Genomic DNA, 17,670 nt, shown 5'->3' with positions numbered 1-17,670 from the left:
CATTGTTACAGGTATAGCCTGAGAGGAAATCTCAATACACTGACCAATTAGTGTACTGGTCAGTGTTACAGGTATAACCTGAGAGGAAATCTTAATACACTGACCAATTAATGTAATGGTCACTGTTACAGGTGAAGAGGTATAGCCTAAGAGGAAATCTCAATATACTGACCAATTAGTGTACTGGTCAGTGTTACAGGTGTACAGGTATAGCCTGAGTGGAAATTTCAATATATTGACCAATTAGTGTACTGGTCAGTGTTACAGGTGTACAGGTATAGCCTGAGAGGAAATCTCAATATACTGACCAATTAGTGTACTGGTCAGTGTTACAGGTGTACAGGTATAGCCTGAGAGGAATTCTCAATATACTGACCAATTAGTGTACTGGTCAGTGTTACATGTATAACATCAGAGGAAATCTCAATACACTGACAAATTAGTGTACTGGTCAGTGTTACAGGTGTACAGGTATAGCCTGAGAGGAAATCTCAATACACTGACCAATTAGTGTACTGGTCAGTGTTACAGGTATTGCCTGAGAGGAAATCTCAATACACTGACCAATTAATATACTGGCCAGTGTTTCAGGTGTACATGTATAGCCTGAGACGAAATCTCAATTCACTGACCAATTAGTGTACTGGTCAGTGTTACAGGTATAGCCTGAGAGGAAATCTCAATACACTGACCAATTAGTGTACTGGTCAGTGTTACAGGTGTACAGGTATAGCCTGAGAGGAAATCTCAATACACTGACCAATTAGTGTACTGGTCAGTGTTACAGATAAAGCCTGAGAGGAAATCTCAATTCACTGACCAATTAGTGTACTGGTCAGTGTTACAGGTATTGCTTGAGAGGAAATCTCTATACACTGACCAATTAATGTACTGGTCAGTGTTTCAGGTGCACATTGGTCAGTGAATTGAGATTTCCTCTCAGGCTATATCTGTACACCTGTAACACTGACCAGTACACTAATCCGTCAGTGTATTGAGATTTCCTCTCAGGCTATATCTGTACACCTGTAACACTGACCAGTACACTAATTGGTCAGTGTATCAATATTTCTTCTCAGGCTATACCTGTAACACTGACCAGTACATTAACTGGTAAATTTATTGGGATTTCCTCTCAGGCTTTACCTGTAACACAGACCAGTACACTAATTGGTCAGTGTATTGAAATTTCCTCTCAGGCTATACCTGTAACACTGACCAGTACACTAATTGGTCAGTGAATTGAGATTTCCTCTCAGGCTATACATGTACACCTGTAACACTGACCAGTACACTAATTGGTCAGTGTATTGAGATTTCCTCTCAGGCTATACCTGTAACAATGACCAGTACACTAATTGGTCAGTGTATTGAGATTTCCTCTCAGGCTATACCTGTACCCCTGTAACACTGACCAGTACACTAATTGGTCAGTGTATTGAGATTTCCTCTCAGGCTATACCTGTACACCTGTAACACTGACCAGTACACTAATTGGTCAGTGTATTAAGATTTCCTCTCAGGCTATACCTGTATCACTGACCAATACACTAATTGGTCAGTGTATTGAGAATTCCTCTCAGGCTATACCTGTAACACGGACCAGTACACTAATTGGTCAGTATATTGAGATTTTCTCTCAGGCTATACCTGTATCACTGACCAGTACACTAAATGGTCAGTGTATTGAGATTTCCTCCCAAACTATACCTGTGCACCTGTAACACTGACCAGTACACTAATTGTTCAGTATATTGAGATTTCCTCTCAGGCTATACTGACCATTACACTAATTGGTCAGTGTATTGAGATTTCCTCTCAGGCTTTATCTTTAACACTGACCAGTACACTAATTGGTCAGTGTATTGAGATTTCCTCTCAGGCTATACCTGTAACACTGACCAGTACACTAATTGGTCAGTATATTGAGATTTCCTCTCAGGCTATACCTGTAACACTGACCAGTACACTAATTGGTCAGTATATTGAGATTTCCTCTCAGGCTATACCTGTAACAATGACCAGTACACTAATTGGTCAGTGTATTGAGATTTCCTCTCAGGCTATACCTGTAATACTGACCAGTACACTAATTGGTCAGTGTTTTGAGATTTCCTCTCAGGCTATACCTGTAACACTGACCAGGACACTAATTGATCAGTGTATTGAGATTTCCTCTCATGCTATACCTGTAACATTGACCAGTACACTAATTGGTCAGTATTTTGAGATTACCTCTCACGCTATACCTGCATACCTGTAACACTGACCAGTACACTAATAGGTCAGTGTATTGAGATTTCCTCTCATGCTATACCTGTAACACTGACCAGTACACTAACTGGTAAGTGTATTGAGATTTCCTCTCAGGCTATACATGTTCATCTGTAACATTGACCATTACACTAATTGGTCAGTGTATTGAGATTTCCTCTCAGGCTATACCTGTACACCTGTAACACTGACCAGTACACTAATTGGTCAGTGTATTGAGATTTCCTCTCAGGCTATACCTGTAACACTGACCAGTACACTAATTGGTCAGTATATTGAGATTTCCTCTCAGGCTATACCTGTACACCTGTAACACTGACCAGTACACTAACTGGTAAGTGTATTGTGATTTCCTCTCAGGCTATACCTGTAACAATGACCAGTACACTAATTGGTCAGTGTATTGAGATTTCCTCCCTGGCTATACCTGTAGCACATTGGTCAGGGTATTGAGATTTCATCTCAGGCTTTAAATGTACACCTGTAACATTGACCAGTACACTAATTTGTCAGTGTATTGAGATTTCCTCTCAGACTACTCCTGTAACACTGACCAGTACACTAACTGGTCAGTGTATTGAGATTTCCTCTCAGGCTATACATGTACACCTGTAACATTGACCTGTACAATAACTGGTAAGTGTATTGCGATTTCCTCTCAGGCTAAAATTGTACACCTGTAAAACTGACCAGTACACTAATTGGTCATTATATTGTGATTTCCTCTCAGGCTATACCTGTACACCTGTAACACTGACCAGTACACTAATTGGTCAGTGTATTGAGATTTCCTCTCAAGCTATACCTGTGCACCTGTAACACTGACCAGTACACTAATTGGTCAGTGCATTGAGATTTCATCTCAGGCTATACTGTACACCTGTAACACTGACCAGAACACTAATTGGTCAGTGTATTGAGATTTCCTCTCAGGATATAGCTGTACACCTGTTCCACCGACCAGTACACTAGTTGGTCAGTGAATTGAGATTTCCTCTCAGGCTATACATGAACACCTATAACACTGACCAGTACACTAATTGGTCAATGTATTGAGATTTCCTCTCAGGCTATACCTGTACACCTATAACACTGACCAGTACACTAATTGGTCATTGTATTGAGATTTCCTCTCAGGCTATACCTGTTCAACTGTAACACTGACCAGTACACTAATTGGTCAATGTATTGAGACTTCTTCTCAGACTTTACCTGTAACACTGACCAGTACACTAATTGGTCAGTGAATTGAGATTTCCTCTCAGGCTTTATCTGTACACCTGTAACACTGACCAGTTCACTAATTTATCAGTGTATTGAGTTTTTTTTCTCAAACTACGCCTTTAACACTGACCAGTACACTAACTTTTAAGTGTATTGAGATTTCCTCTCAGGCTATACCTGTACACCTGTAACACTTACCATTACACTAATTGGTCAGTGTATTGAGATTTCCTCTCAGGCTATACCTGTTCACCTGTAACACTGACCAGTACACTAATTGGTCAGTATATTGAGAATTCCTCTCAGGATATACCTGTACACCTGTAACACTGACCAGTACACTAATTGGTCAGTGTATTGAGATTTCCTCTCAGGCTATACCTGTACAACACTGTACCAGTACCTGTAACACTGACCAGTACACTAATTGGTCAGTGTAATGAGATTTCCTCTCATGCTATACCTGTACACCTGTAACACTGATCAGTACACTAATTGGTCAGTGTATTGAGATTTCCTCTTAGGCTATACTAGCATACCTGTAACACTGACCAGTGCACTTATTGGTCAGTGTATTGAGATTTCCTCTCAGGCTATACCTGTACACCTGTAACACTGACCAGTACACTAATTGGTCAGTGTATTGAGATTTCCTCTCAGGCTATACCTGTATCACTGACCAATACACTAATTGGTCAGTGTATTGAGATTTCCTCTCAGGCTGTACCTGTAACACGGACCAGTACACTAATTGGTCAGTGTATTGAGATTTCCTCTCAGGCTATACCTGTACACCAGTAACACTGACCAGTACACTAATTGGTCAGTGTATTGAGATTTCCTCTCAGGCTATACCTGTACACCTGTAACACTGACCAGTACACTAATTGGTCAATGTATTGAGATTTCCTCTCAGGCTTTACCTGTACATCTGTAACACTGACCAGTACACAAATTGGTCAGTGTATTAATATTTCCTCTCAGGCTATACCTGTACACCTGTAACACTGACCAGAACACTAATTGGTCAGTGTATGAAGATTTCCTCTCTGGCTATACCTGTAACACTGACCAGTACACTAATTGGTCAGTGTATTGAGATTTCCTCTCAGGCTATACCTGTACACCTGTAACACTGACCAGTACACTAATTGGTCAGTGTATAAAGATTTCCTCTCAGGCTATACCTGTATCACTGACCAATACACTAATTGGTCAGTGTATTGAGAATTCCTCTCAGGCTTTACCTGTACACCTGTAATACTGACCAGTACATGAATTGGTCAGTGTATTGAGATTTCCTCTCAAGCTATACCTGTGCACCTGTAACACTGACCAGTACACTAATTGGTCAGTGTATTGAGATTTCCTCTCAGGCTATACCTGTACACCTGTAACACTGACCAGTACACTAATTGGTCAGTGTATTGAGATTTCCTCTCAGGCTATACCTGTACACCTGTAACACTGTTCAGTACACTAATTGGTCAGTGTATTGAGATTTCCTCTCATGCTATACCTGTAACACTGACCAGTACACTAATTGGTCAGTATATTAAGATTTCCTCCCAGGCTATACCTGTACACCTGTAACACTGACCAGTACACTAATTGGTCAGTGTATTGAGATTTCCTCTCAAACTATATCTGTACACCTGTAACACTGACCAGTACACTAATTGGTCAGTGTATTGAGATTTCCTCTCAGGTTATACCTGTACACCTGTAACACTTACCATTACACTAATTGGTCAGTGTATTGAGATTTCCTCTCAGGCTATACCTGTACACCTGTAACACTGACCAGTACACGAATTGGTCAGTGTATTGAGATTTCCTCTCAGGCTATACCTGTACACCTGTAACACTGACCAGTACGCGAATTGGTTAGTGTATTGCGATCGCCTCTCAGGCTATACCTGTAACACTAACCAGTACACTTATTGGTCAGTGTATTGAGATTTCCTCTCAGGTTATACCTGTAGTACACATTTGTCAGTGTACCTCAGACTACCCTGTAACACTGACCAGTACACTAATTGGTCAGTGTATTGAGATTTCCTCTCAGGCTATACCTGTACACCTGTAACACTGACCAGTACACTAATTGGTCAGTGTATTGAGATTTCCTCTCAGGCTATACCTGTTCACCTGTAACACTGACCAGTACACTAATTGGTCAGTATATTGAGACTTCCTCTCAGGATATACCTGTACACCTGTAACACTGACCAGTACACTAATTGGTCAGTGTATTGAGATTTCCTCTCAGGCTATACCTGTACACCTGTAACACTGACCAGAACACTAATTGGTCAGTGTATTGAGATTTCCTCTCAGGCTATACCTGTACACCTGTAACACTGACCAGTACACTAATTGGTCAGTGTATTGAGATTTCCTCTCAGGCTATACCTGTAACAATGACCAGTACACTAATTGGTCAGTGTATTGAGATTTCCTCTCAGGATATACCTGTACACCTGTAACAATGACTAGTACACTAATTGGTCAGTGTATTGAGATTTCCTCTCAGGCTGTACCTGTAACACTGACCATTACACTAATTGGTCAGTGTATTGAGATTTCCTCTCAGGGTATACCTTTTCACCTGTAACACTGACCGTTACAATCATTGGTCAGTGTATTGAGATATCCTCTCATGCTATGCTTGTAACATTGACCAGTACATTAATTGGTCAGTGTATGACTATATAGTACTACACCACTGTAACACTGACTATATAGTACTACAACACCACTGTAACACTGAATATATAGTACTACAACACCCCTGTAACACTGACTATATAGTACTACAACACCACTGTAACACTGACTATATAGTACTACAACACCACTGTAACACTGACTATATAGTACTACAACACCGCTTTAACTACAACACCCCTGTAACACTGACTATATAGTACTACAACACCCCTGTAACACTGACTATATATTACTACAACACCGCTTGAACACTGACTATATAGTACTACAACACCACTGTCACACTGACTATATAGTACTACAACACCACTCTAACACTGACTATATAGTACTACAACACCCCAGCAATACTGACTATATACTACTATGATACCACTGTAACACACTATATAGTACTACTTCACCCCTCTAACACTGATTATATAGCACTACAACACCACTGTAACACTGACTATATAGGACTACAATACCCCTGTAACACTGACTATATATTACCACAACACCGCTTGAACACTGACTATATAGTACTACAACAACACTGTAACACTGACTATATAGTACTACAACACCCCTGTAACACTGACTATATAGTACTACAACACCACTGTAACACTGACTATATAGTACTACAACACCACTGTAACACTGACTATATATTACTACAACACCACTGTAACACTGACTATATAGTACTACAACACCCCTGTAACACTGACTATATAGTACTACAACACCACTGTAACACTGACTATATAGTACTACAATACAGCTCTAACACTGCCTATATAGTACCACAACAACGCTTTAACACTGACTATATAGTTCTACAACACCCCTGTAACACTGACTATATAGTACTACAACATCGCTTTCATACTCACTATATAGTACTACAACACCACTGTAACACTGAATATATAGTACTACAACACCGCTCTAAAACTGACTATAAACTACTACAACACCACTGTAACACTGACTATATAGTACTATAACAACATTGTAACACTGACTATATAGTACTACAACACCACTATAACACTGACTATATAGTACTAAAACATCCCTGTAACACTGAATATATAGTACTACAACACCGCTTTAACACTGACTATATACTACTACAACACCACTGTAACACTGACTATATAGTACTACAACACCACTGTAACACTGACTATATAGTACTACAACACCACTGTAACACTGACTATAAAGTACTAAAACACCCCTGTTACACTGACTATATACTACTACAACACCGCTTTAATACTGACTGTATAGTACTACAACACATCGGTAACACTGACTACATAGTATTACAACAACACTATAACACTGACTATATAGTACTACAACACATTTGTAACACTGACTATATTGTACTATAACACCCTGTAACACCGACTATATAGTACTACAACACCCCTGTAACACTGACTATATACTACTACAACACCCCTGTAACATTGACTATATAGTACTACAACACATCTGTAACACCATCTGTAACACTGACTATATAGTACTAAAACACCCTTCTAACACTGACTATATAGTACTACAACACCGCTTTAACACTGACTATATAGTATTACAACACCACTGTAACACTGACTATATAGTACTACAACACCACTGTAACACTGACTATATAGTACTACACCACCACTGTAACACTGACTATATATTACCACAACACCACTTTAACACTGACTATATAGTACTACAACACCACTGTAACACTGACTATATAGTACTACAACACCACTGTAACACTGACTATATAGTACTACAACACCCCTGTAACACTGACTATATAGTACTACAACAACACTGTAACACTGACTATATAGTACTACAACACCACTGTAACACTGACTATATAGTACTACAACACCACTGTAACACTGACTATATAGTACTCTAACAACATTGTCACACTGACCCTATAGTTCTACAACACCACTGTAACACTGACTATATAGTACTACAACACATCTGTAACACTGACTATATAGTACTATAACAACATTGTAACACTGACTATATAGTACTACAACACCACTATAACACTGACTATATAGTACTAAAACACCCCTGTAACACTGACTACATAGTACTACAACACCACTGTAACACTGACTATATAGTACTACAACACCCCTGTAACACTGACTATATAGTACTACACCACCACTGTAACACTGACTATATAGTACCACACCACCACTGTAACACTGACTATATATTACCACAACACCACTGTAACACTGACTATATAGTACTACAACACCCTTGTAACACTGACTATATAGTACTACAACACCACTGTAACACCGAATATATAGTACTACGACACCACTTTAACATTGACTATATAGTACTACAACACCCCTGTAACACTGACTATATAGTACTACAACAACACTATAACACTGACTATATAGTACTACAACACCGCTTTAACACTGACTATATAGTACTCCAACGCCACCGTAACACTGACTATCTATTACCACAACACCGCTTTAACACTGACTATATAGTACTACAACACCGCTTTAACACTGACTATATAGTACTACAACACCACTGTAACACTGACTATTTAGTACTACAACACATCTATAACACTGACTACATATTTCTACAAAACCTTTGTAACAATAACTATATAGTGCTAAAACAACACTGTAACACTGACGATATAGTACTACAACACCACTGTAACACTGACTATATAGTACTACAACACCCTGTAACACTGACTATATAGTACTACACCACCACTGTAACACTGACTATATAGTACTACATTACCCCTGTAACACTGACTATATATTACCACAACACCGCTTGAACACTGACTATATAGTACTACAACACCACTGTAACACTGACTATATACTACTACAACACCACCTGAACACTGACTATATAGTACTACAACACCACTTTAACACTGACTATATAGTACTACAACACCACTGTAACACTGACTATATAGTACTACAACAACACTGAAATACTGACTATATAGTACTATAACACGCTTTAACACTGACTATATAGTACTCCAACGCCACTGTAACACTGAATATCTGGTACTAAACACCCCTGTAACACTGACTATATACTACTACAACACCGCTTTAACACTGCCTTTACAGTACTACAACACCACTGTAACACTGACTATATAGTACTACAACACCACTGTAACACTGACTATATAGTACTACAACACCCCTGTAACACTGACTATATAGTACTACACCACCACTGTAACACTGACTGTATATTACCACAACACCGCTTTACCACTGACCATTTAGTACTACAACACCACTGTAACACTAACTATATAGTACTACAACACCACTGTAACACTGACTATATAGTACTACAACACCCCTGTAACACTGACTATATAGTACTTCAACGACGCTTTAACACTGACTATATAGTACTACAACACCACTGTAACACTGACTATATAGTACTACAACACCCCTGTAACACTGACTATATAGTACTACAACACCGCTTGAACACTGACTATATAGTACTACAACACCACTGTAACACTGACTATATAGTACTACAACACCCCTGTAACACTGACTATATAATACTACAACACCACTTTAACACTGACTATATAGTACTACAACAACACTGTAACACTGACTATATAGTACTACAACACCCCTGTAACACTGACTATATAGTACTACAACAACACTGTAACACTGACTATATAGTACTAAAACACCCCTGTAACACTGACTATATAGTACTACAACACCACCTGTAACACTGACTATATAGTACTACAACACCGCTTTAAAACTGACTATATACTACTACAACACCACTGTAACACTGACTATATAGTACTACAACAACACTGAAATACTGACTATATAATACTACAACACCACTTTAACACTGACTATATAGTACTAAAACATTCCCTATAACACTGAATAAATAGTACTACAACACAGCTTTAACACTGACTATATAGTACTACAACACCACTGTAACACTGACTACATATATCTACAACACCCTTGTAACACTGACTATATAGTACTACAACAACACTGTAACACTGACTATATAGTACTACAACACCACTGTAACACTGACTATATAGTACTACAACACCCCTGTCACACTGACTATATAGTACAGCAACACCCTTGTAACACTGACTATATATATTACTACACCACCAGTGTAACACTGACTACATAGTACTACAACACCACTGTAACACTGAAAAAATAGTACTAAAACACCCCTGTAACACTGACTATATACTACTACAACACCGCTTTAACACTGACTATATAGTACTACAACACCACTCTAACACTGACTATATAGTACTACAACACCACTGTAACACTGACTATATAGTACTACAACACCACTTTAACACTGACTATATAGTACTAAAACACCCCTGTAACACTGAATATATAGTACTACAACACCGCTTTAACACTGACTATATAGTACTACAACACCACTGTAACACTGACTATATAGTACTACAACACCACTGTAACACTGACTATATAGTACTACAACACATATGTAACACTGATTACATATATCTACAACACCCCTGTAACACTGACTATATATATTACTACACCACCAATTTAACACTGACTACATAGTACTACAACACCACTGAACACTGACTATATAGTACTAAAACACCCTTGTAACACTGACTATATAGTACTACAACACCCCTGTAACACTGACTACATAGTACTACAACAACTTTGTAACACTGACTACATAGTGCTACAACACCCTTGTAACACTGACTACATAGTGCTACAACACCACTGTAACACTGACTATATAGTACTACAACACCCCTGTAACACTGACTATATAGTACTACAACACCCCTGTAACACTGACTATATAGTACTACAACACCGCTTTAACACTGACTATATAGTACTCCAACGCCACTGTAACACTGAATATATAGTACTAAACACCCCTGTAACACTGACTATATAGTACTACAACACCGCTTTAACACTGACTATATAGTACTACAACACCCCTGTAACACTGACTATATAGTACTACAACACCACTGTAACACTGACTATATAGTACTACAACACCCCTGTAACACTGACTATATAGTACTACAACACCACTGTAACACTGACTATATAGTACTACAACACCACTTTAGCACTGACTATATAGTACTACAACACCACTGTAACACTGACTATATAGTACTACAACACCCTTGTAACACTGACTATATAGTACTACAACACCCCTGTAACACTGACTATATAGTACTACAACACCCCTGTAACACTGACTATATAGTACTACAACACCCCTGTAACACTGACTATATACTACTACAACACCACTGTAACAACTGACTATAAAGTACTACAACACCCCTGTAACACTGACTATATAATACTACAACACATTGAAATACTACAACAACACTGAAATACTGACTATATAGTACTACAACACATCTGTAACACTGACTATATAGTACTATAACACGCTTTAACACTGACTATATAGTACTCCAACGCCACTGTAACACTGACTATATAGTACTACAACACCCCTGTAACACTGACTATATATTACTACAACACCGCTTTAACACTGACTATATAGTACTAAAACACCCTTGAAACATTGACTATATGGTACTTAAACACCCTTGTAACACTGACTATATAGTACTACAACACCCCTGAAACACTGATTTTATATTTTCACAACATCCTTGTAACACTGACTATATAGTACTACAACACCGCTTAAACACTGACTATATACTACTACAACACCCCTGTAACACTGACTATATAGTACTACAACACCCCTGTAACACTGACTATATAGTACTACAACACCACTTTAACACTGACTATATAGTACTACAACACCACTGTAACACTGACTATATAGTACAACAACACCCCTGTAACACTGACTATATAGTACTACAACACCACTATAACACTGACTATTTAGTACTAAAACACACTTGTAACACTGAATATATAGTACTACAACACCGCTTTAACACTGACTATATACTACTACAACACCACTGACTATATAGTACTACAACACCACTGTCACACTGACTATATAGTACTACAACACCCCTGTAACACTGACTATATACTACTACAAGACCACTGTAAGAACTGACTATAAAGTACTATAACACCCTGTAACAGCGACTATATAGTACTACACCACCACTGTAACACTGACTATATAGTACTAAAACACCCCTGAAACACTGACTATATATTTTCACAACACCGCTTTAATACTGATTATATAGTACTATAACACCGCTCTAACACTGACTATATAGTACTACAACACCACTGTCACACTGACTATATAGTACTACAACACCACTGTAACACTGACTATATAGTACTACAACACCCCTGTAACACTGACTATATAGTACTACAACACCATTGTAACACTGACTATATAGTACTACAACACCACTGTAACACTGACTATATAGTACTAAAACACCCCTGAAACACTGACTATATATTTTCACAACACCGCTTTAACACTGATTATATAGTACTATAACACCACCGTAACAGTAACTATATACTACTACAACACCCCTGCAACACTGACTATATACTACTACAATACCACTGTAACACTGACTATATAGTACTACATCACCCCTGTAACACTGATTATATAGTATTACAACACCATTGTAACACTGACTATATAGTACTACAACACCCCTGTAACACTGACTATATAGTACTACAACACCCCTGTAACACTGACTATATAGTACTACAACAACACTGTAACACTGACTATAAAGTACTAAAACACCCCTGTAACATTGACTATATAGTACTACAACACATTTGTAACACTGACTATATTGTACTATAACACCCTGTAACACTGACTATATAATACTAAACCACCACCGTAACACTGACTACATAATACTACAACACCACTGTAACACTGAATATATAGTACTAAAACACCCCTTTAACACTAACTATATAGTACTACAACACCACCTGAACACTGACTATATAGTACTACAACACCACTTTAACACTGACTATATAGTACTACAACACATCTGTAACACTGACTATATAGTACTATAACAACATTGTAACACTGACTATATAGTACTACAACACCACTGTAACACTGACTATATAGTACTACAACACCCCTGTAACACTGACTATATACTACTACAACACCACCTGAACACTGACTATATAGTACTACAACACCACTTTAACACTGACTATATAGTACTACAATACAGCTGTAACACTGCCTATTTAGTACCACAACACCGCTTTAACACTGACTATATAGTACTACAACACCACTGTCACACTGACTATATAGTACTACAACACCCCTGTAACACTGACTATATAGTACTACAACACCCCTGTAACACTGACTACATAGTACTACAACACCTTTGTAACACTGACTATATAGTACTACAACAACACTGTAACACTGACTATATATTACTACAACACCGCTTTAACACTGACTATATAGTACTACAACACCGCTTTAACACTGACTATATAGTACTACAACACCCCTGTAACACTGACTATATACTACTACAGGACCACTGTAACAACTGACTATAAAGTACTATAACACCCTGTAACACTGACTATATAGTACTACACCACCACTGTAACACTGACTATATAGTACTACAACACCCCTGTAACACTGACTATATACTACTACAACACCGCTTTAACACTGACTATATAGTACTACAACACCACTGTAACACTGACTATATAGTACTACAACACCCTTGTAACACTGACTATATAGTACTACAACACCACTGTAACACTGAATATATAGTACTACAACACCGCTTTAACACTGACTATATAGTACTACAACACCACTGTAACACTGACTATATAGTACTACAACACCCCTGTAACACTGACTATATACTACTACAACACCACTGTAACACTGACTATATAGTACTACAACACCCCTGTAACACTGTATTGATATTTCCTCTCATGCTATACCTGTAACACTGACCAGCACACTAATTGGTCAGTATATTGAGATTACCTCTCAGGCTATACCTGCACACCTGTAACACTGACCAGTACACTAATTGGTCAGTGTATTGAGATTTCCTCTCATGCTATACCTGTAACACTGACCAGTACACTAATTGGTCAGTGTATTAAGATTTCCTCTCAGGTTATACCTGTAACACTGACCAGTACACTAATTGGTCAGTGTAATGAGATTTCCTCTCATGCTATACCTGTACACCTGTAACACTGACCAGAACACTAATTGGTCAGTGAATTAAGATTTCCTCTCAGGTTATACCTGTAACACTGACCAGTACACTAATTGGTCAGTGTATTGAGATTTCCTCTCAAGCTATACCTGTTCACCTGTAACACTGACCAGTACACTAATTGGTCATTATATTGAGAATTCCTCTCTGGATATACCTGTACACCTGTAACACTGACCAGTACACTAATTGGTCAGTGTATTGAGATTTCCTCTCATGCTATACCTGTAACACTGACCAGTACACTAATTGGTCAGTATATTGAGATTTGCTCTCAGGCTATACCTGTAACACTGACCAGTACACTAATTGGTCAGTGTATTGAGATTTCCTCTGATGCTATATCTGTAACACTGACCAGTACACTAATTGGTCAGTGTATTGAGATTTCCTCTCATGCTATACCTGTAACACTGACCAGTAAACTAATTGGTCAGAATTTTGAGATTACTTCTCAGCCTATACCTGTACACCTGTAGCACTGACCAGTACACCAATTGATCAGTATATTGAGATTCACTCTCAGGCTATATCTTTACACCTGTAACACTGACCAGTACACTAATTGGTCAGTGTATTGAGATTTCCTTTCGGACTATACCTATAACACTGTCCAGTTCACTAATTGGTCAGTGTATTGAGATTTCCTCTCAGGATATACCTGTACACCTGACATACTCAGTGAATTCACAACATAACCTGATATACCCTGTGAAGCAACAACATAACCTGAAATACTCAGTGACGCCACAACATATTCTGACATACTCTGTAAGGCCACAATATAACCTGACATACTCTGTGAAGCCACAACATAACCTGACATAATCTGTGATGCCACAACATATTCTGACATACTCTGTAAGGCCACAATATAACCTGACATACTCTGTGAAGCCACAACATATTCTGACATACTCTGTAAGGCCACAATATAACCTGACATACTCTGTGAAGCCACAACATAACCTGACATAATCTGTGATGCCACAACATAACATGACATACTCTGTGAAGCCACAACATAACATGACATACTTTGTGAAGCCACAATATAATCTAACATCATCTGTGAAGCCACAACATAATCTGACATACTTTGTGAAGCCACAACATAATCTGATATACTCAGTGAAGCCACAACATAACCTGACATACTCAGTGAAGCCAAAACATATTCTGACATACTCTGTAAGGCCACAATATAACCTGACATACTCTGTGAAGCCACAACATAACCTGACATAATCTGTGATGCCACAACATAACATGACATACTCTGTGAAGCCACAACATAACCTGACATACTCAGTGAGGCCGCAACATAACCTGACATACTCTGTGAAGCCACAACATAACCTGACATACTATGGGAAGCCACAACATAACCTGACATACTCAGTGAAGCCACAACATAACCTGACATACTCTGTGAAGCCACAACATAACCTGACATACTCAGTGAAGCCACAACATAACCTGACATACTCTGTGAAGCCACAACATAATCTGACATACTCTGTTCACCAGCTTTATCTATGTTATTTATCCCCCTGGGGAAGGACTTTGTTCGGACAATTACAATGATTTTGTTGTTTCCTATGGTAAATTCAGAAAGTATATTCATATTTATTTTTGGTAGCTCCATATGACTTTTGTTGGTTAAAACATGTAGTTATCCTGAATGTAAATATCAATAACAAACCTTCTATTTACATTTATTTTGATAAAGTTTTCATAAAATACTTATGAAATAAAGAAAAATTTACCTACTTGTAATTGTACCTTACACATATTGCTTAAACATCAAGACATCATCATTAATGCCACAACAACAAAACATTTCCAAACAAGAAAAGGATTAAATGTTTTATTTAGAGAATACATATATCAAGTCACATTACATCAAGATGTCTTTAATTTCTCTTTAAAATATGCTGATATTAATTTAAGCTGAAATATAATCCTGCCATTACTTCTCAAACATGAGCTCCCAGAGGGATCTTGGCACCCACTGTTGTTTGATTTTTATATGCTCTTTGAAAGTTTCCCTTCTTTTCTCTCATCTTCTCTGTTTTTACTCATAATGAGACATTTGAACATTCCTTTGCAGAAATAGCAGTGATTATCTTTACCTGCCAAATCCAAAATGGCCACCTGGAAGCCATTTTGTTTCTTCTGATCAGTCCCAAAATCAAACCGGAGCGACTAGGGACCAAGGGGCCCCTAAACTTACAATTTGAGAAAGATCTATGCATTAATTCTCTAGAAATAGTGATAACAATCTTTCAAGCAAAAATCCAAGATGACCGACTGTCAGTCATCTTTGTTTTTCTGATCAGTCCCAAACTCGCAGAGGCACAAGGGACCTAAAGGAACCTATACATGAAATTTGAGAAAGGTCTCTAGAGTACTCCTCATGAAAAAGTGATAACAAACTTGCAAAGTCAAAATCCAAGATGGCCATTTTGTATTTCTCATAAGTCCCAAAATTAGGCACAACCTGGGACAAAATGGAATCTATATATGATATTTGAGAAAGATCTATACAGCAGTTCTCAAAAAATGTTGATAAAAAACATTTTTTTTTTATTACACCCAAAATCAAATGGGCACAACTAGAGACCAAGGTGAACCTACATATGAAATTTGAGAAAGATCCATCACTTACTTTTCAAGAAATAATGATAACAAACTTATTTGAAAAAATCCAAGATGGCTGCCTGGTGGCTATCGGTTTTTTTTTTCAGTCCCAAGTCCCAAAATCAAACAGGCACAACTAGGGACCAAGGGGAACATACATTTGCAATTGGAGAAAGGTCCATCCAGTACTTCTCAAGAAATAGTGATAACAAAATATTGTTTAAGGTCTGACGGACGATGGACCACAGACTATGAGCGATTTGAATAACCCACCATCTGATGATGGTGGTCTAAAAATTCATGACACCTGTCTGGCATTGTATTTTCCAATCAGTCTACATTTGAAAAAGATCCAA

This window comes from Ylistrum balloti, unplaced genomic scaffold (assembly GCF_031769215.1).
Source record: "Ylistrum balloti isolate Yb309-2 unplaced genomic scaffold, AGI_CSIRO_Ybal_v1 Utg371964, whole genome shotgun sequence".
In the NCBI taxonomy this organism is placed as follows: Eukaryota; Metazoa; Mollusca; class Bivalvia; order Pectinida; family Pectinidae; genus Ylistrum; species Ylistrum balloti.
This window is presented reverse-complemented; position numbering follows the sequence as displayed.